General features: G+C 50.3%; 1 pseudogene; it reads left to right on the top strand.

Annotated features, from left to right (window-relative positions):
- Positions 1 to 22500, top strand: part of LOC123740018 (dorsal-ventral patterning tolloid-like protein 1) — a 43623-nt pseudogene that overhangs the window by 11067 nt on the left and 10056 nt on the right.

The raw sequence follows: 22500 nt of genomic DNA on the forward strand, positions 1-22500 counted from the left end.
TAGGAACACCTTCTCACGGTAACACACACACACACACACACACACACACACACACACACACACACACACACACACACACACACACACACACACACACACACACACACACACCTAGAACCCTTGGGCTCCTTTCATGCAGAAATGTAATTTCATCTCTCTCCCTCTCCCTCTCCCCTCCCTCTCCCTCTCCCTCTCCCTCTCCCTCTCCCTCTCTCTCCCTCCCTCCCTCCCTCCCTCCCTCCCTCCCTCCCTCCCTCCCTCCCTCCCTCCTTCCTCCAGAGGTATGTTTCTAGACACCATCCTCCCATCTAGAGATGAGAATGGTATCCGTCCTGCCATTGGCCAGAGGACCAGACTCAGTAAAGGAGACATTACTCAGGCCAGCAAGCTCTACAGATGCCCCGGTAGGTGTGAGTGTGTGTGTGTGTGTGTGTGTGTGTGTGTGTGTGTGTGTGTGTGTGTGTGTGTGTGTGTGTGTGTGTGTGTGTGTGTGTGTGTGAGTGTGAGTGAGTGTGTGTGTGTGTGTGTGTGTGTGTGTGTGTGTGTGTGTGTGTGTGTGTGTGTGTGTGTGTGTGTGTGTGTGGCTTAAAATCTCCCTCCAGCCAATCAGGTTCCACAGAGACCGTGATGCGTTTCCTCCCTCCAGCCAATCAGGTTCCACAGAGACCGTGATGCGTTTCCTCCCTCCAGCCAATCAGGTTCCACAGAGACCGTGATGCGTTTCCTCCCTCCAGCCAATCAGGTTCCACAGAGACCGTGATGCGTTTCCTCCCTCCAGCCAATCAGGTTCCACAGAGACCGTGATGCGTTTCCTCCCTCCAGCCAATCAGGTTCCACAGAGACCGTGATGCGTTTCCTCCCTCCAGCCAATCAGGTTCCACAGAGACCGTGATGCGTTTCCTCCCTCCAGCCAATCAGGTTCCACAGAGACCGTGATGCGTTTCCTCCCTCCAGCCAGTCAGGTTCCACAGAGACCGTGATGCGTTTCCTCCCTCCAGCCAATCAGGTTCCACAGAGACCGTGATGCGTTTCCTCCCTCCAGCCAATCAGGTTCCACAGAGACCGTGATGCGTTTCCTCCCTCCAGCCAGTCAGGTTCCACAGAGACCGTGATGCGTTTCCTCCCTCCAGCCAATCAGGTTCCACAGAGACCGTGATGCGTTTCCTCCCTCCAGCCAGTCAGGTTCCACAGAGACCGTGATGCGTTTCCTCCCTCCAGCCAATCAGGTTCCACAGAGACCGTGATGCGTTTCCTCCCTCCAGCCAATCAGGTTCCACAGAGACCGTGATGCGTTTCCTCCCTCCAGCAAATCAGGTTCCACAGAGACCGTGATGCGTTTCCTCCCTCCAGCCAATCAGGTTCCACAGAGACCGTGATGCGTTTCCTCCCTCCAGCCAATCAGGTTCCACAGAGACCGTGATGCGTTTCCTCCCTCCAGCCAGTCAGGTTCCACAGAGACCGTGATGCGTTTCCTCCCTCCAGCCAGTCAGGGTCCACAAAGACCGTGATGCGTTTCCTCCCTCCAGCCAATCAGGTTCCACAGAGACCGTGATGCGTTTCCTCCCTCCAGCCAGTCAGGTTCCACAGAGACCGTGATGCGTTTCCTCCCTCCAGCCAATCAGGTTCCACAGAGACCGTGATGCGTTTCCTCCCTCCAGCCAATCAGGTTCCACAGAGACCGTGATGCGTTTCCTCCCTCCAGCCAGTCAGGTTCCACAGAGACCGTGATGCGTTTCCTCCCTCCAGCCAATCAGGTTCCACAGAGACCGTCATGCGTTTCCTCCCTCCAGCCAGTCAGGTTCCACAGAGACCGTGATGCGTTTCCTCCCTCCAGCCAATCAGGTTCCACAGAGACCGTGATGCGTTTCCTCCCTCCAGCCAATCAGGTTCCACAGAGACCGTGATGCGTTTCCTCCCTCCAGCCAATCAGGTTCCACAGAGACCGTGATGCGTTTCCTCCCTCCAGCCAATCAGGTTCCACAGAGACCGTGATGCGTTTCCTCCCTCCAGCCAATCAGGTTCCACAGAGACCGTGATGCGTTTCCTCCCTCCAGCCAATCAGGTTCCACAGAGACCGTGATGCGTTTCCTCCCTCCAGCCAATCAGGTTCCACAGAGACCGTGATGCGTTTCCTCCCTCCAGCCAATCAGGTTCCACAGAGACCGTGATGCGTTTCCTCCCTCCAGCCAATCAGGTTCCACAGAGACCGTGATGCGTTTCCTCCCTCCAGCCAATCAGGTTCCACAGAGACCGTGATGCGTTTCCTCCCTCCAGCCAGTCAGGTTCCACAGAGACCGTGATGCGTTTCCTCCCTCCAGCCAATCAGGTTCCACAGAGACCGTGATGCGTTTCCTCCCTCCAGCCAATCAGGTTCCACAGAGACCGTGATGCGTTTCCTCCCTCCAGCCAGTCAGGTTCCACAGAGACCGTGATGCGTTTCCTCCCTCCAGCCAATCAGGTTCCACAGAGACCGTGATGCGTTTCCTCCCTCCAGCCAGTCAGGTTCCACAGAGACCGTGATGCGTTTCCTCCTCCAGCCAATCAGGTTCCACAGAGACCGTGATGCGTTTCCTCCCTCCAGCCAATCAGGTTCCACAGAGACCGTGATGCGTTTCCTCCCTCCAGCCAATCAGGTTCCACAGAGACCGTGATGCGTTTCCTCCCTCCAGCCAATCAGGTTCCACAGAGACCGTGATGCGTTTCCTCCCTCCAGCCAGTCAGGTTCCACAGAGACCGTGATGCGTTTCCTCCCTCCAGCCAGTCAGGGTCCACAGAGACCGTGATGCGTTTCCTCCCTCCAGCCAATCAGGTTCCACAGAGACCGTGATGCGTTTCCTCCCTCCAGCCAGTCAGGTTCCACAGAGACCGTGATGCGTTTCCTCCCTCCAGCCAATCAGGTTCCACAGAGACCGTGATGCGTTTCCTCCCTCCAGCCAATCAGGTTCCACAGAGACCGTGATGCGTTTCCTCCCTCCAGCCAGTCAGGTTCCACAGAGACCGTGATGCGTTTCCTCCCTCCAGCCAATCAGGTTCCACAGAGACCGTGATGCGTTCCTCCCTCCAGCCAGTCAGGTTCCACAGAGACCGTGATGCGTTTCCTCCCTCCAGCCAATCAGGTTCCACAGAGACCGTGATGCGTTTCCTCCCTCCAGCCAATCAGGTTCCACAGAGACCGTGATGCGTTTCCTCCCTCCAGCCAATCAGGTTCCACAGAGACCGTGATGCGTTTCCTCCCTCCAGCCAATCAGGTTCCACAGAGACCGTGATGCGTTTCCTCCCTCCAGCCAATCAGGTTCCACAGAGACCGTGATGCGTTTCCTCCCTCCAGCCAATCAGGTTCCACAGAGACCGTGATGCGTTTCCTCCCTCCAGCCAATCAGGTTCCACAGAGACCGTGATGCGTTTCCTCCCTCCAGCCAGTCAGGGTCCACAGAGACCGTGATGCGTTTCCTCCCTCCAGCCAATCAGGTTCCACAGAGACCGTGATGCGTTTCCTCCCTCCAGCCAGTCAGGTTCCACAGAGACCGTGATGCGTTTCCTCCCTCCAGCCAGTCAGGTTCCACAGAGACCGTGATGCGTTTCCTCCCTCCAGCCAATCAGGTTCCACAGAGACCGTGATGTCATGTGTTCTTCCCTCTTTCAGTGATGAATGATGCCTCTGAATGTGTGTGAACTCAAAACACACACTGGTTTTACTATCCAAGTGGGGACCAAAACATGTATTCCCATTCAATGTCCTATTTTCCCATAAACCTAACCCTAACCCTTAACCTTAACCCTTTACCCCTAACCCTCAAACTAACCCTAACACTTAACCCTTAACCCTTAACCCTCAAACTAACCCTTAACCCTAAACCTTAACCCTCAAACTAACCCTTAACCCTTTACCCCAACCCCCTAACCCTCAAACTAACCCTAACCCTAAACCCCTAACCCCTAACCCTTAACCCCTAACCCTTAACCCTAACCCTAGCTTCATCAATAAGTGCATCGATGACGTTGTCCCCACGGTGACTGTACGTACATACCCCAACCAGAAGCCATGGATTACAGGCAACATTCGCACTGAGCTAAAGGGTAGAGCTGCCGCTTTCAAGGAGCGGGACTCTAACCAGGAAGCTTATAAGAAATCCCGCTATGCCCTCCGACGAGCCATCAAACAGGCAAACCTTCAACACAGTACTAAGATCGAATCGTGCTACACCGGCTCCGACGCTCGTCGGATGTGGCAGGGCTTGCAAACCGTTACAGAAAGTACTAAGGGAAGCACAGCCGCGAGCTGCCCAGTGACACGAGCCTACCAGACGAGCTAAATAACTTCCATTCTCGCTTCGAGGCAAGTAACACTGAGGCATGCATGAGAGCATCAGCTGTTCCGGATGACTGTGTGATCACGCTCTCCCGCGGCAGGGTTGTGACAAAAAACTTACACTCATTCTTATGTTAAATACATGTATCGTATAGTGTGTGTGTGTGTGTGTGTGTGTGGCAGGCTTACAATGATGTTAAAAAAAACAGCATTTGAGAGTGTGCTGACCCTGGTGCTAGACTGGGTACAGCTGGAGGCTGAATCTCTGAAGGGGTACGGGACTATACGGGAACCACTGCTCCAGGGAAACGGTGTCTAGACGGAATTTGTCTTTGTGGTCCTGGCAGCTGGACCTTTTTTGCAACTTTCTATTCTAACAATCTATTCTAACATTCTATTCTAACATTCTGTTCTAACATTCTATTCTGACATTCTATTCTAACATTCTATTCTAACATTCTATTCTGACATTCTACTCTAACATTCTACAGTAATATTCTATTCTAACATTCTATTCTAACATTCTATTCTGACATTCTATTCTAACATTCTATTTTAACATTATATTCTAACATTCTATTCTGACATTCTATTCTGAAATTCTATTTTAACATTCTATTCTAACATTCTATTTTAACATTCTATTCTGACATTCTACTGTAACATTCTATTGTAACATTTTATTCTAAAATTCTATTCTAACATTCTATTCTAACATTCTATTCTAACATTCTATTCTGACATTCTATTCTGACATTCTATTGTAACATTGTATTATAACATTCTATTCTAACATTCTATTCTAACATTCTATTCTGCCATTCTATTGTAACATTCTATTGTAACATTATATTCTAACATTATATTCTAACATTCAATTATAACATTCTATTGTAACATTCTATTTTGACTTTCTATTCAAACATTCTATTGTAACATTATACTCTAACATTCTATTATAATATTCTATTCTGCAATTCTATTGTAATATTCTATTATAACATTCTATTCTGACATTCTATTCTAACATTCTATTCTAACATTCTATTCTGACATTCTATTCTAACATTCTATTCTGACATTCTATTCTGACATTCTATTCTAACATTCTATTCTGACATTCTATTCTGACTTTCTGTTCTGACATTCTATTCTAACATTCTATTCTGACATTCTATTCTGACATTCTATTCTAACATTCTATTCTATTCTATTACCATTTTGTAAGTCGCTCTGGATAAGAGCGTCTGCTAAATGACTTAAATGTAAATGTAAATGTAATTCTAACATTCTATTCTGACATTCTATTCTGACATTCTATTCTGACTTTCTGTTCTGACATTCTATTCTGACAGTCTATTGAAGCAACTTTGGCTCAACATCTGCACATACTGTCCTGATGTCTGTGTATAAGATGTGTGTGTGAGTACTTGCATGCGTGTATGAGTGTGGTGGACCCAGCTGTAGTTCTTATGAGGTCATACGTGACAACTGACAGATGAGCCGGGCCCTAGGGCACTCTGGGTAAAAACAGCATGCATGATGGGAGAGGACGGCACATGTGACTCATCTCACTACGAGAGAGATGGAGGGAGAGAAGGAGAGATGGACTGAGAGATTGAAGGAGAGATGGATGGAGGGATGGAAAGTGATATAAAGGGAGAGATGGAGGGAGAGATGGAGGGAGAGATGGAGGGAGAGACGGAGGGAGAGATGGAGGGAGGGAGAGAAGGAGAGATGGAGGGAGAGATGGACTGAGAGATGGAAGGAGAGATGGACTGAGAGATGGAGGGAGAGAAGGAGGGAGAGATGGAGGGAGAGATGGATGGAGAGATGGATGGAGAGATGGAGGGAGAGATGGAGGGAGAGAAGGAGAGATGGACTGAGAGATGGAGGGAGAGATGGATGGAGAGATGAAGGGAGAGATGGATGGAGACATGGAGAGATGGAGGGAGAGATGGACTGAGAGATTGAGGGAGAGATGGAGGGAGAGAAGGAGAGATGGACTGAGAGATTGAGGGAGAGATGGAGGGAGAGAAGGAGAGATGGACTGAGAGATTGAGGGAGAGATGGAGGGAGAGAAGGAGAGATAGACTGAGAGATTGAGGGAGAGAGGATGGAGGGATGGAGAGATGGACTGAGAGATTGAAGGAGAGATGGATGGAGGGATGGAAAGTGATATAAAGGGAGAGATGGAGGGAGAGATGGATGGAGAGATGGATGGAGGGATGGAAAGTGATATGAAGGGAGAGATGGAGGGAGGGAGGGAGGGAGGGAGGGAGGGAGGGAGGGAGGGAGGGAGGGAGGGAGGGAGGGAGGGAGGGAGGGAGGGAGGGAGAGATGGAGGGAGAGATGAAGGGAGAGATGGAGGGAGAGATGGAGGGAGAGATGAAGGGAGAGATGGAGGGAGAGATGGAGGGAGAGAAGGAGGGAGAGATGGAGGGAGAGATGGATGGAGAGATGGAGAGATGGAGGGAGAGACGGAGGGAGGGAGGGAGGGAGGGAGAGAGAGATGGAGGGAGAGATGGAGGGATGAAGGGAGAGATGGATGGAGAGATGGATGGAGAGATGGAGGGATGAAGGGAGAGATGAAGGGAGAGATGGAGGGAGAGATGGATGGAGAGATGAAGGGAGAGATGGAGGGATGGAAAGTGATATGAAGGGAGAGATGGAGGGAGAGAAGGAGATATGGAGGGAGAGATGGAGGGAGAGATGGAGGGAGAGATGGATGGAGGGAGAGATGGATGAAGGGAGAGATGGATGGAGGGAGAGATGAAGGGAGAGATGGAGGGAGGGAGAGATGGAGAGATGGAGGGAGAGATGGAGAGATGGAGGGAGAGATGGATGGAGGGAGAGATGGATGGAGAGATGGAGGGAGAGATGGATGGAGAGATGGATGGAGGGAGAGATGAAGGGAGAGATGGAGGGAGGGAGAGATGGAGGGAGATGGATGGAGAGATGGAGGGAGAGATGAAGGGAGAGATGGAGGGAGGGAGAGATGGAGGGAGAGATGGAGGGAGAGATGGATGGAGATATGGAGGGGAGATGGATGGAGAGATGGATGGAGAGATGGAGGGAGAGGAGGGAGAGAATGAAGGTAGAGATGGATGGAGAGATGGAGGGAGAGATGAAGGGAGAGATGGAGGGAGAGATGAAGGGAGAGATGAAGGGAGAGATGGAGGGAGAGATGGAGGGAGAGATGGAGGGAGAGATGGAGGGAGAGATGGATGGAGAGATGGAGGGAGAGATGGATGGAGAGATGGAGGGAGAGATGGAGGGAGAGATGGAGGGAGAGATGGAGGGAGAGAGGGAGAGATGGAGGGAGAGATGGAGGGAGAGATGGAGGGAGAGATGGAGGGAGAGATGGAGAGATGGAGGGAGAGATGGAGGGAGAGATGGAGAGATGGAGGGAGAGATGGAGGGAGAGATGGAGGGAGAGATGGAGGGAGAGATGGAGGGAGAGATGGATGGAGAGATGGAGGGAGAGATGGAGGGAGAGATGGAGGGAGAGATGAAGGGAGAGATGGAGGGAGAGATGGAGGGAGAGATGGAGGGAGAGATGGAGGGAGAGATGGAGAGATGGAGGGAGAGATGGATGGAGAGATGGAGGGAGAGATGGAGGGAGAGATGGAGGGAGAGATGGAGGGAGAGATGGAGGGAGAGATGGAGGAGAGATGGAGGGAGAGATGGAGGGAGAGATGGAGGGAGAGATGGAGGGAGAGATGGAGAGATGGAGGGAGAGATGGAGGGAGAGATGGAGGGAGAGATGGAGGGAGAGATGGAGGGAGAGATGGAGGGAGAGATGGAGGGAGAGATGGAGGAGAGATGGAGGGAGAGATGGAGGGAGAGATGGAGGGAGAGATGGAGAGATGGAGGGAGAGATGGAGGGAGAGATGGAGGGAGAGATGGAGGGAGAGATGGAGGGAGAGATGGAGGGAGAGATGGAGGGAGAGATGGAGAGATGGAGGGAGAGATGGAGGGAGAGATGGAGGGAGAGATGGAGGGAGAGATGGAGGGAGAGATGGAGGGAGAGATGGAGAGATGGAGGGAGAGATGGAGAGATGGAGGGAGAGATGGAGAGATGGAGGGAGAGATGGAGGGAGAGATGGAGGGAGAGATGGAGGGAGAGATGGAGGGAGAGATGGAGGGAGAGATGGAGGGAGAGATGGAGAGATGGAGGGAGAGATGGAGGGAGAGATAGGAGAGATGGAGGGAGAGATGGAGGGAGAGATGGAGGGAGAGATGGAGGGAGAGATGGAGGGAGAGATGGAGAGATGGAGGGAGAGATAGGAGAGATGGAGGGAGAGATAGGAGAGATGGAGGGAGAGATGGAGGGAGAGATGGAGGGAGAGATGGAGGGAGAGATGGAGGGAGAGATGGAGAGATGGAGGGAGAGATGGAGGGAGAGATGGAGGGAGAGATGGAGAGATGGAGGGAGAGATGGAGGGAGAGATGGAGAGAGGGAGAGATGGAGGGAGAGATGGAGGGAGAGATGGAGGAGAGATGGAGAGATGGAGGGAGAGATGGAGAGATGGAGGGAGAGATGGAGGGAGAGATGGAGGGAGAGATGGAGGGAGAGATGGAGGGAGAGATGGAGAGATGGAGGGAGAGATGGAGGGAGAGATGGAGGGAGAGATGGAGGGAGAGATGGAGGGAGAGATGGAGGGAGAGATGGAGAGAGATGGAGGGAGAGATGGAGGGAGAGATGGAGGGAGAGATGGAGAGATGGAGGAGAGATGGAGGGAGAGATGGAGGGAGAGATGGAGGGAGAGATGGAGAGATGGAGGGAGAGATGGAGGGAGAGATGGAGGGAGAGATGGAGGGAGAGATGGAGGGAGAGATGGAGGGAGAGATGGAGGGAGAGATGGAGGGAGTTGAGAGATGGAGGGAGAGATGGAGAGATGGAGGGAGAGATGGAGGGAGAGATGAGGAGAGATGGAGGAGAGATGGAGAGATGGAGGGAGAGATGGAGGGATGGAGGGAGAGATGGAGGGAGAGATGGAGGGAGAGATGGAGGGGAGAGATGGAGGGAGAGATGGAGGGAGAGATGGAGGGAGAGATGAAGGTAGAGATGGATGGAGAGATGGAGGGAGAGATGGAGGGAGAGATGGAGGGAGAGATGGAGGGAGAGATGGAGGGAGAGATGGAGGGAGAGATGGAGGGAGAGATGGAGAGATGGAGGGAGAGATGGAGGGAGAGATGGAGGGAGAGATGGAGAGATGGAGGGAGAGATGGAGGGAGAGATGGAGGGAGAGATGGAGGGAGAGATGGAGGGAGAGATGGAGGGAGAGATGGAGAGATGGAGGGAGAGATGGAGGGAGAGATGGAGGGAGAGATGGAGGGAGAGATGGAGGGAGAGATGGAGGGAGAGATGGAGGGAGAGATGGAGGGAGAGATGGAGGGAGAGATGGAGGGAGAGATGGAGGGAGAGATGGAGGGAGAGATGGAGGGAGAGATGGAGGGAGAGATGGAGGGAGAGATGGAGGGAGAGATGGAGGGAGAGATGGAGGGAGAGATGGAGGGAGAGATGGAGGGAGAGATGGAGGGAGAGATGGAGGGAGAGAGGGAGAGATGGAGGGAGAGATGGAGGGAGAGATGGAGGGAGAGATGGAGGGAGAGATGGAGGGAGAGATGGAGGGAGAGATGGAGAGATGGAGGGAGAGATGGAGGGAGAGATGGAGGGAGAGATGGAGGGAGAGATGGAGGGAGAGATGGAGGGAGAGATGGAGGGAGAGATGGAGGGAGAGATGGAGGGAGAGATGGAGGGAGAGATGGAGGGAGAGATGGAGGGAGAGATGGAGGGAGAGATGGAGGGAGAGATGGAGGGAGAGATGGAGGGAGAGATGGAGGGAGAGATGGAGGGAGAGATAGGAGAGATGGAGGGAGAGATGGAGGGAGAGATGGAGGGAGAGATGGAGGGAGAGATGGAGGGAGAGATGGAGGGAGAGATAGGAGAGATGGAGGGAGAGATGGAGGGAGAGATGGAGGGAGAGATGGAGAGATGGAGGGAGAGATGGAGGGAGAGATGGAGGGAGAGATGGAGGGAGAGATGGAGGGAGAGATGGAGGGAGAGATGGAGGGAGAGATGGAGGGAGAGATGGAGGGAGAGATGGAGGGAGAGATGGAGGGAGAGATGGAGAGATGGAGAGATGGAGGGAGAGATGGAGGGAGAGATGGAGGGAGAGATGGAGAGATGGAGGGAGAGATGGAGGGAGAGATGGAGGGAGAGATGGAGGGAGAGGGTGTTTCATTCTTCATGTTTAGCCTTTTAGATGTATTATTTTTCTACTGTTACTATTTTATTGTTGTTATTGTTATTATTTTTATTACATTTTAACACCATTTATATGATTATTTGTAATTTTTTGGCAATATTGATAGAATGTTTTTCATGCCAATAAAGATGCATGAATTTGAATTTGGGTTTAAACAGTAGAAGTGGAAACGGTCTTTACAGCTTATACCAATGGCTCTCTCTCTCTCTCTGTGTCTGTGTGTGTGTGTGTGTGTGTGTGTGTGTTGTGTGTGTGTGTGTGTGTGTGTGTGTGTGTGTGTGTGTGTGTGTGTGTGTGTGTGTGTGTGTGTGTGTGTTGTGTGTGTGTGTAGCATGCGGAGAGACACTACAGGAGTCGACAGGTAACTTTTCGTCGCCCGGTTACCCCAACGGTTACCCCTCGTATACACACTGTGTCTGGAGGGTCTCGGTCACCCCGGGAGAGAAGGTACAAACACACAGAGATATGGGGGAGAGATGGTAAACACACAGAGATATGGGGGAGATGGTAAACACACAGAGATATGGGGGAGAGATGGTAAACACACAGAGATATGGGGGAGAGATGGTAAACACACAGAGATATGGGGGAGAGATGGTAAACACACAGAGATATGGGGGAGAGATGGTAAACACACAGAGATATGGGGGAGAGATGGTAAACACACAGAGATATGGGGGAGAGATGGTAAACACACAGAGATATGGGGGAGAGATGGTAAACACACAGAGATATGGGGGAGAGATGGTAAACACACAGAGATATGGGGGAGAGATGGTAAACACACAGAGATATGGGGGAGAGATGGTAAACACACAGAGATATGGGGGAGAGATGGTAAACACACAGAGATATGGGGGAGAGATGGTAAACACACAGAGATATGGGGGAGAGATGGTAAACACACAGAGATATGGGGGAGATGGTAAACACACAGAGATATGGGGGAGAGATGGTAAACACACAGAGATATGGGGGGAGAGATGGTAAACACACAGAGATATGGGGGAGAGATGGTAAACACACAGAGATATGGGGGGAGAGATGGTAAACACACAGAGATATGGGGGAGAGATGGTAAACACACAGAGATATGGGGGAGAGATGGTAAACACACAGAGATATGGGGGAGAGATGGTAAACACACAGAGATATGGGGGAGAGAAGTTAAACACACAGAGATATAGGGGAGATGGTAAACACACAGAGATATGGGGGAGAGATGGTAAACACACAGAGATATGGGAGAGATGGTAAACACACAGAGATATGGGGGAGAGATGGTAAACACACAGAGATATGGGTGAGAGAAGTTAAACACACAGAGATATGGGAGAGATGGTAAACACACAGAGATATGGGGGAGAAGTTAAACACACAGAGATATGGGAGAGATGGTAAACACACAGAGATATGGGGGAGAGATGGTAAACACACAGAGATATGGGAGAGAGAAGGGGAGAGATGGTAAACACACAGAGATATGGGGGAGATGGTAAACACACAGAGATATGGGGGAGAGATGGTAAACACACAGAGATATGGGAGAGAGAAGGGGAGAGATGGTAAACACACAGAGATATGGGGGAGAAGTTAAACACACAGAGATATGGGGGAGAAGTTAAACACACAGAGATATGGGAGAGATGGTAAACACACAGAGATATGGGGGAGAGATGGTAAACACACAGAGATATGGGGAGAGATGGTAAACACACAGAGATATGGGGAGAGATGGTAAACACACAGAGATATGGGAGAGATGGTAAACACACAGAGATATAGGGGAGAGATGGTAAACACACAGAGATATGGGAGAGATGGTAAACACACAGAGATATGGGGGAGATGGTAAACACACAGAGATATGGGAGAGAGATGGTAAACACACAGAGATATGGGGGAGAGATGGTAAACACACAGAGATATGGGGGAGAGATGGTAAACACACAGAGATATGGGGGAGATGGTAAACACACAGAGGTAGACTGTTAAAGTAGCTACTGGCTAAATGTGCAGCGTAGCCAATAAAGAGTGTTGCTGACACACTTTTATTGACTGAACCCCACCTCCTTCCACCTCTCTCTCTCTCTCTCTCTCTCTCCCCCTCTCTCCCCCACCTCTCTCTCTCTCCCCCCACCTCCTTCCCCCTCTCGCTCTCCCCCACCTCTCTCTCTCCCCCCTCTCTCCCCCACCTCTCTCTCTCTCCCCCCACCTCCTTCCCCCTCTCGCTCTCCCCCACCTCTCTCTCTCCCCCCAGATTGTTCTAAACTTCACCACTATGGACCTGTATAAGAGCTCTCTGTGTTGGTATGACTACATAGAAGTTAGAGATGGATTCTGGAGGAAGGCCCCACTGCTGGGTGAGAGAGAGAGAGAGAGAGAGAGAGAGAGAGAGAGAGAGAGAGAGAGAGAGAGAGAGAGAGAGAGAGAGAGAGAGAGAGAGAGAGAGAGAGAGAGAGAGTGTGTGTTGTATTCATTTGTTTATGTGTGTGTATGTCTGACTTGTAATTCAAATGATTGCTTTGTGTGTGTGTGTGTGTGTGTGTCTCTGTGTGTGTGTGTGTGTGTGTGTGTGTGTGTGTGTGTGTGTGTGTGTGTGTGTGTGTGTGTGTGTGTGTGTGTGTGTGTGTGTGTGTGTAGGGAGGTTCTGTGGGGATCAGGGCCCTGAGGGTATGGTCTCGTCAGAGAGCCGGATGTGGATTGAGTTCCGAAGCAGCAGCAACTGGGTGGGCAAGGGATTCACTGCTGTTTACGAAGGTACCACACACACACACACACACACACACACACACACACACACACACACACACACACACACACACACACACACACACACACACACAGAGACACACACACACACAGACACACACACACACACACACACACACAGAGACACACACACACACACAGACACACACACACACACACATTTTATTTGTGATTCTCATATCAAATAAATATAAATGCATTAATTTCTCCCTCCACCTCTCCTCTCCTCCCTCCCCTCTCCTCTCCTCTCCTCTCGCCTCCCTCCCTCCCCTCCCCTCTCCTCTCTCCTCCCTCCTCTCTTCTCTCCCTCCCCTCCCCTCTCCTCTCCCCCTCCCTCCTCTCTCTCCCTCCCCTCCTCCCTCCCTCTCCTCTCTCCTCCCTCCTCTCTTCTCCCCCTCTCCTCCCCCTCTCCTCTCCCTCCCCCTCTCCTCCCCTCTCCTCCCTCCCCCTCCCCCCTGTAGCTATCTGTGGGGGAGAGATCCTGAGAGACCAGGGGCAGATCCAGTCTCCTAACTATCCAGATGACTACCGTCCGTCTAAAGAGTGTGTTTGGAGGATCACCGTCGCCCAGGGATACAACGTAGGACTCAGCTTCCAGGCCTTTGAGGTGACGCCCCCTGTCTGTCTGTCTGTCTGTCTGTCTGTCTGTCTGTCTGTCTGTCTGTCTGTCTGTCTGTCTGTCTGTCTGTCTGTCTGTCTGTCTGTCTGTCTGTCTGTCCCTCTGTCTCTCCCTCCCTCTCTGTCTGTCTGTCTGTCTGTCTGTCTGTCTGTCTGTCTGTCTGTCTGTCTGTCTGTCTGTCTGTCTGTCTGTCTGTCTGTCTGTCTCTCTCTGTGTTTCTCTCCTCTTTCTCTGTCGTTCTCTCTCACGTGCTCGTGTGCGGGTGTGTGTCTGTTTGGGAAAGCCCCTGGTATTAACTCAATAAGAAATGTATCTGAACTTTGAATGACCTCTAGACTACTCACTATGACTGAATGTAACGGTTGCCGTCGGATAAAACGGACCAAGACGCAGCGGGGGAAATGTGCACTCTTCTTCTTCTTCTTTATTTAGTTGGCGAAGAAGAAGGTGAAACCAAAAATAAACACGTACACAACAACAAAGAAACAACGACTAATAACAGTCCTGTAAGGCTTGGAGCTACACACAGAAACAATCTCCCACCAAAACACTAATACCAACACATACCTATATATAGGACTCTCAATCAGAGGCAACTAAAAACACCTGCCTCCAATTGAGAGTCCAACACATAATTACCTAGACATAGAAATACTAAACTAGAGAGAACGTAGAAATACAAAAAACATAGAACATAACCCAAAACACGGACATAATGAATCAAACACCCTTCTAAACAAACCACCACCCCGAACCACATAAAACAAATACCCTCTGCCATGTCCTGACCAAACCACATAAAACAAACACCCCCTGCCACGTCCTGACCAAACGACAATACAAACACCCCCTGCCACGTCCTGACCAAACGACAATACAAACACCCTCTGCCACGTCCTGACCAAACTACGATACAAACACCCTTCTGCCACGTCCTGACCAAACTACAATACAAACACCCTCTGCCACGTCCTGACCAAACGACAATACCAACACCCTCTGCCACGTCCTGACCAAACTACAATACAAATAACCCCTATTACTGGTCAGGACGTGACAATGAAACTATGACTGAACTGAAACTATGACTGAAACTATGACTGAACTGAAACTATGACTGAAACTATGACTGAACTGAAACTATGACTGAAACTATGACTGAAACTATGACTGAACTGAAGCTATGACTGAAACTATGACTGAAACTATGACTGAAACTATGACTGAACTGAAACTATGACTGAACTGAAGCTATGACTGAAACTATGACTGAAACTATGACTGAACTGAAACTATGACTGAAACTATGACTGAACTGAAACTATGACTGAAACTATGACTGAAACGAAACTATGACTGAACTGAAACTATGACTGAAACTATGACTGAACTGAAGCTATGACTGAAACTATGACTGACACTATGACTGAACTGAAACTATGACTGAAACTATGACTGAAACTATGACTGAAACTATGACCAAACTATGACTGAACTGAAACTATGAATGAAACTATAACTGAAACTATGACTGAACTGAAACAATGTCTGAAACATTGAATGAACTGAAACTATGACTGAAACTATGACTGAAACTATGACTGAACTGAAACTGTGACTGAAACTGTGAATTAACTGAAACTATGACTGAAGCTATGACACAGAGACGTGTACAAAGCTCTCCCTTGCCCTCAATTTGGCTAATCTGACCATAATTTTAACCCCCTGATTCCTGCTTACAAACAAAACTAAAGCAGGAAGCACCAGTGACTCTAAAAACGTGGTCAGATGAAGCAGATGCTAAACAACAGGACTGTTTTGCTAGCACAGACTGGAATATGTTCCCGGGATTCCTCCAATGGCATTGAGGAGTACACCACATCAGTCACTGGCTTTATCAATAAGTGCATCGATGATGTCATCCGCACAGTGACCGTACGTACATACCCCAACCAGAAGCCATGGATTACAGGCAACATCCGAACTGACCTAAAGGCTACAGCTGGGACTGTAACCCAGAAGCTAATAAGAAATCCCGCTATGCCCTCAGATGAACCATCAAACAGGCAAAGCATCAATACAGGACTAAGATCGAATCCTTCTACACCGGCTCTGATGCTCGTCAGATGTGGCAGGACTTGCAAACTATTACAGACTACAAAGGGAAGCACAGCCACGAGCTGCCCAGTGACACGAGACTACCAGATGAGCTAAACTACTTCTATGCTCGCTCGAGGCAAATAACACTGAAGCATGCATGTGAGCACCAGCTGTTCCGGACGACTGTGTGATCACGTTCTCCGTGATCACACATTTTGAACCTCTCCCTGTCTGAGTCTGTAATACCTACATGTTTCAAACAGGCCACCATAGTGCCTGTGCCCAAGAACACTAAGGTAACCTGTCTAAATGACTACAGACCCGTAGCACTCACGTCTGTAGCCATGAAGTTCTTTGAAAGGCTGGTCATGGCTCACATCAACACCATTATCCCAGAAACCCTAGACCCACTACAATTTGCATAACGCCCCAACAGATCCACAGATGATGCAATCTCTATTGCACTCCACACTGCCCTTTCCCACCTGGACAAAAGGAACACCTATGTGAGAATGCTATTCATTGACTACAGCTCAGCGTTCAACACCATAGTGCCCTCAAAGCTCATCACTAAGCTAAGGACCCTGGGACTAAACACCTCCCTGTGCAACTGGATCCTGGACTTCCTGACGGGCCGCCCCCAGGTGGTGAGGGTAGGTGACAACACATCCGCCACGCTGATCCTCAACACGGTGGCTCCTCAGGGGTGTGTGCTCAGTCCCCTGTACTCCCTGTTCACCCACGACTGCATGGCTAAGCAGGACTCCAACACCATCATTACGTTTGCTGACAACACAACAGTGGTAGGCCTGATCACCGACAACGATGAGACAGCCTATAGGGAGGAGGTCAGAGACCTGGCCGTGTGGTGCCAGGACAACAACCTCTCCCTCAACGTGAGTGAGACAAAGTAGCTGATTGTGGACTACAGGAAAAGGAGGACCGAGCACGCTCCCATTCTCATCGATGGGGCTGTAGTGGAGCAGGTTGAGAGCTTCAAGTTCCTTGGTGTCCACATCACCAACAAACTATCATGTTCAAACACACTAAGACAGTCGCAAAGAGGGCACGACAAAGCCTATTGTCAAAAATTGCCAACGATTCCAGCCACCCTAGCCATAGACTGATCACTCTGCTACCGCACAGCAAGCGGTACCGGACCGCCAAGTCTAGGTCCAAAAGGCTTCTAAACCATCAATCAATGAAATTTATTTATAAAGCCCTTTTTACATCAGCCGATGTCACAAAGCCATAAGACTCCTGAACAGCTAATCAAAGGGCTACCCAGACCCCTTTTTTACGCCGCTGCTACTCTGTTTATTATCTATGCATAGTCACTTTAACTCTACCTACATGTACATATTACCTCAATTACCTCAACTAACCGGTGCCCCCGCACATAGACTCTGTACCGGTACCCCCTGTATATAGTCTCCACATTGACTCTGTACCGGTACCCCCTGTATATAGTCTCCACATTGACTCTGTACCGGTACCCCCTGTATATAGTCTCCACATTGACTCTGTACCGGTACCCCCTGTATATAGTCTCCACATTGACTCTGTACCGGTACCCCCTGTGTATAGCCTCCACATTGACTCTGTACCGGTACCCCCTGTATATAGTCTCCACATTGACTCTGTACCGGTACCCCCTGTATATAGTCTCCACATTGACTCTGTACCGGTATCCCCTGTATATAGTCTCCACATTGACTCTGTACCGGTACCCCCTGTATATAGCCTCCACATTGACTCTGTACCAGTACCTCCTGTATATAGCCTCCACATTGACTCTGTACCGGTACCCCTTGTATATAGCCTCCACATTGACTCTGTACCGGTACCCCCTGTATATAGCCTCCACATTGACTCTGTACCGGTACCCCCTGTATATAGCCTCCACATTGACTCTGTACCCCCTGTATATAGCCTCCACATTGACTCTGTACCGGTACCCCTGTATATAGCCTCCACATTGACTCTGTACCGGTACCCCCTGTATATAGCCTCCACATTGACTCTGTACCGGTACCACCTGTATATAGCCTCCACATTGACTCTGTACCGGTGCCCCCTGTATATAGCCTCCACATTGGCTCTGTACCCGTACCCCCTGTATATAGCCTCCACATTGACTCTGTACCGGTACCCCCTGTATATAGCCTCCACATTGACTCTGCACCGGTACCCCCTGTATATAGCCTCCAAATTGACTCTGTATCGGTACCCCCTGTATAAAGCCTCCACATTGACTCTTTACCGGTACCCCCTGTATATAGCCTCCACATTGACTCTGTACCAGTACCCCCCTGTATATAGCCTCCACATTGACTCTGTACCGGTACCCCCTGTATATAGTCTCCACATTGACTCTGTACCGGTACCCCCTGTATATTTCGCCTCCACATTGACTCTGTACCAGTACCCCCCTGTATATAGCCTCCACATTGACTCTGTACCCCCTGTATATAGCCTCCACATTGACTCTGTACCGGCACCCCCTGTATATAGCCTCCACATTGACTCTGTACCGGTACCCCCTGTATATAGCCTCCACATTGACTCTGTACCGGTACACCCTGTATATAGCCTCCACATTGACTCTGTACCATAAAACCCTGTATATAGCCTCCACATTGACTCTGTACCGGTACCCCCTGTATATAGCCTCCACATTGACTCTGTACCAGTACCTCCTGTATATAGCCTCCACATTGACTCTGTACCGGTACCCCTTGTATATAGCCTCCACATTGACTCTGTACCGGTACCCCCTGTATATAGCCTCCACATTGACTCTGTACCGGTACCCCCTGTATATAGCCTCCACATTGACTCTGTACCCCCTGTATATAGCCTCCACATTGACTCTGTACCGGTACCCCTGTATATAGCCTCCACATTGACTCTGTACCGGTACCCCCTGTATATAGCCTCCACATTGACTCTGTACCGGTACCACCTGTATATAGCCTCCACATTGACTCTGTACCGGTGCCCCCTGTATATAGCCTCCACATTGGCTCTGTACCGTACCCCCTGTATATAGCCTCCACATTGACTCTGTACCGGTACCCCCTGTATATAGCCTCCACATTGACTCTGCACCGGTACCCCCTGTATATAGCCTCCAAATTGACTCTGTATCGGTACCCCCTGTATAAAGCCTCCACATTGACTCTTTACCGGTACCCCCTGTATATAGCCTCCACATTGACTCTGTACCAGTACCCCCCTGTATATAGCCTCCACATTGACTCTGTACCGGTACCCCCTGTATATAGTCTCCACATTGACTCTGTACCGGTACCCCCTGTATATTTCGCCTCCACATTGACTCTGTACCAGTACCCCCTGTATATAGCCTCCACATTGACTCTGTACCCCCTGTATATAGCCTCCACATTGACTCTGTACCGGCACCCCCTGTATATAGCCTCCACATTGACTCTGTACCGGTACCCCCTGTATATATCCTCCACATTGACTCTGTACCGGTACCCCCTGTATATAGCCTCCACATTGACTCTGTACCAGTACCCCCTGTATATAGCCTCCACATTGGCTCTGTACCCGTACCCCCTGTATATAGCCTCCACATTGACTCTGTACCGGTACCCCCTGTATATAGCCTCCACATTGACTCTGTACCGGTACCCCCTGTATATAGCCTCCACATTGACTCTGTACCGGTACCCCCCTGTATATAGCCTCCACATTGACTCAGTACCGGGATCCCCTGTATATAGCCTCCACATTGACTCTGTACCATAATACCCTGTATATAGCCTCCACATTGACTCTGTACCGGTACCCCCTGTATATAGCCTCCACATTGACTCTGTACCGGTACCCCCTGTATATAGCCTCCACATTGACTCTGTACCGGTACCCCCTGTATATAGCCTCCACATTGACTCTGTACCGGTACCCCCTGTATATAGCCTCCACATTGACTCTGTACCGGTACCCCCTGTATATAGCCTCCACATTGACTCTGTACCGGTACCCCCTGTATATAGCCTCCACATTGACTCTGTACCGGTACCCCCTGTATATAGTCTCCACATTGACTCTGTACCGGTACCCCCTGTATATAGCCTCCACATTGACTCTGTACCGGTACCCCCTGTATATAGCCTCCACATTGACTCTGTACCGGTACCCCCTGTATATAGCCTCCACATTGACTCTGTACCGGTACCCCCTGTATATAGCCTCCACATTGACTCTGTACCAGTACCCCCCTGTATATAGCCTCCACATTGACTCTGTACCCCTGTATATAGCGTCCACATTGACTCTGTACCGGCACCCCCTGTATATAGCCTCCACATTGACTCTGTACCGGTACCCCCTGTATATAGCCTCCACATTGACTCTGTACCAGTACCCCCTGTATATAGCCTCCACATTGGCTCTGTACCCGTACCCCCTGTATATAGCCTCCACATTGACTCTGTACCGGTACCCCCTGTATATAGCCTCCACATTGACTCTGTACCGGTACCCCCTGTATATAGCCTCCACATTGACTCTGTACCGGTACCCCCTGTATATAGCCTCCACATTGACTCAGTACCGGGATCCCCTGTATATAGCCTCCACATTGACTCTGTACCAGTACCCCCTGTATATAGCCTCCACATTGACTCTGTACCGGTACCCCCTGTATATAGCCTCCACATTGACTCTGTACCGGTACCCCCTGTATATAGCCTCCACATTGACTCTGTACCGGTACCCCCTGTATATAGCCTCCACATTGACTCAGTACCGGGATCCCCTGTATATAGCCTCCACATTGACTCTGTACCATAATACCCTGTATATAGCCTCCACATTGACTCTGTACCGGTACCCCCTGTATATAGCCTCCACATTGACTCTGTACCGGTACCCCCTGTATATAGCCTCCACATTGACTCTGTACCAGTACCCCCTGTATATAGCCTCCACATTGGCTCTGTACCAGTACCCCCTGTATATAGCCTCCACATTGACTCTGTACCGGTACCCCCTGTATATAGCCTCCACATTGACTCTGTACCGGTACCCCCTGTATATAGCCTCCACATTGACTCTGTACCGGTACCCCCTGTATATAGCCTCCACATTGACTCAGTACCGGGATCCCCTGTATATAGCCTCCACATTGACTCTGTACCATAATACCCTGTATATAGCCTCCACATTGACTCTGTACCGGTACCCCCTGTATATAGCCTCCACATTGACTCTGTACCGGTACCCCCTGTATATAGCCTCCACATTGACTCTGTACCGGTACCCCCTGTATATAGCCTCCACATTGACTCTGTACCGGTACCCCCTGTATATAGCCTCCACATTGACTCTGTACCGGTACCCCCTGTATATAGCCTCCACATTGACTCTGTACCGGTACCCCCTGTATATAGCCTCCACATTGACTCTGTACCGGTACCCCCTGTATATAGTCTCCACATTGACTCTGTACCGGTACCCCCTGTATATAGCCTCCACATTGACTCTGTACCGGTACCCCCTGTATATAGCCTCCACATTGACTCTGTACCGGTACCCCCTGTATATAGCCTCCACATTGACTCTGTACCAGTACCCCCCTGTATATAGCCTCCACATTGACTCTGTACCCCCTGTATATAGCGTCCACATTGACTCTGTACCGGCACCCCCTGTATATAGCCTCCACATTGACTCTGTACCGGTACCCCCTGTATATAGCCTCCACATTGACTCTGTACCAGTACCCCCTGTATATAGCCTCCACATTGGCTCTGTACCCGTACCCCCTGTATATAGCCTCCACATTGACTCTGTACCGGTACCCCCTGTATATAGCCTCCACATTGACTCTGTACCGGTACCCCCTGTATATAGCCTCCACATTGACTCTGTACCGGTACCCCCTGTATATAGCCTCCACATTGACTCAGTACCGGGATCCCCTGTATATAGCCTCCACATTGACTCTGTACCATAATACCCTGTATATAGCCTCCACATTGACTCTGTACCGGTAGCCCCTATATATAGCCTCCACATTGACTCTGTACCGGTACCCCCTGGATATAGCCTCCACATTGACTCTGTTCCGGTACCCCCTGTATATAGCCTCCACATTGACTCTGTACCGGTACCCCCTGTATATAGCCTCCACATTGACTCTGTACCGGTACCCCCTGTATATAGCCTCCACATTGACTCTGTACCGGTACCCCCCTGTATATAGCCTCCACATTGACTCTGTACCGGTACCCCCTGTATATAGCCTCCACATTGACTCTGTACCAGTACCCCCTGTATATAGCCTCCACATTGACTCTGTACCGGTACCCCCTGTATATAGCCTCCACATTGACTCTGTACCGGTACCCCCTGTATATAGCCTCCACATTGACTCTGTACCGGTACCCCTG

This window comes from Salmo salar, unplaced genomic scaffold (assembly GCF_905237065.1).
Source record: "Salmo salar unplaced genomic scaffold, Ssal_v3.1, whole genome shotgun sequence".
NCBI lineage: Eukaryota > Metazoa > Chordata > Actinopteri > Salmoniformes > Salmonidae > Salmo > Salmo salar.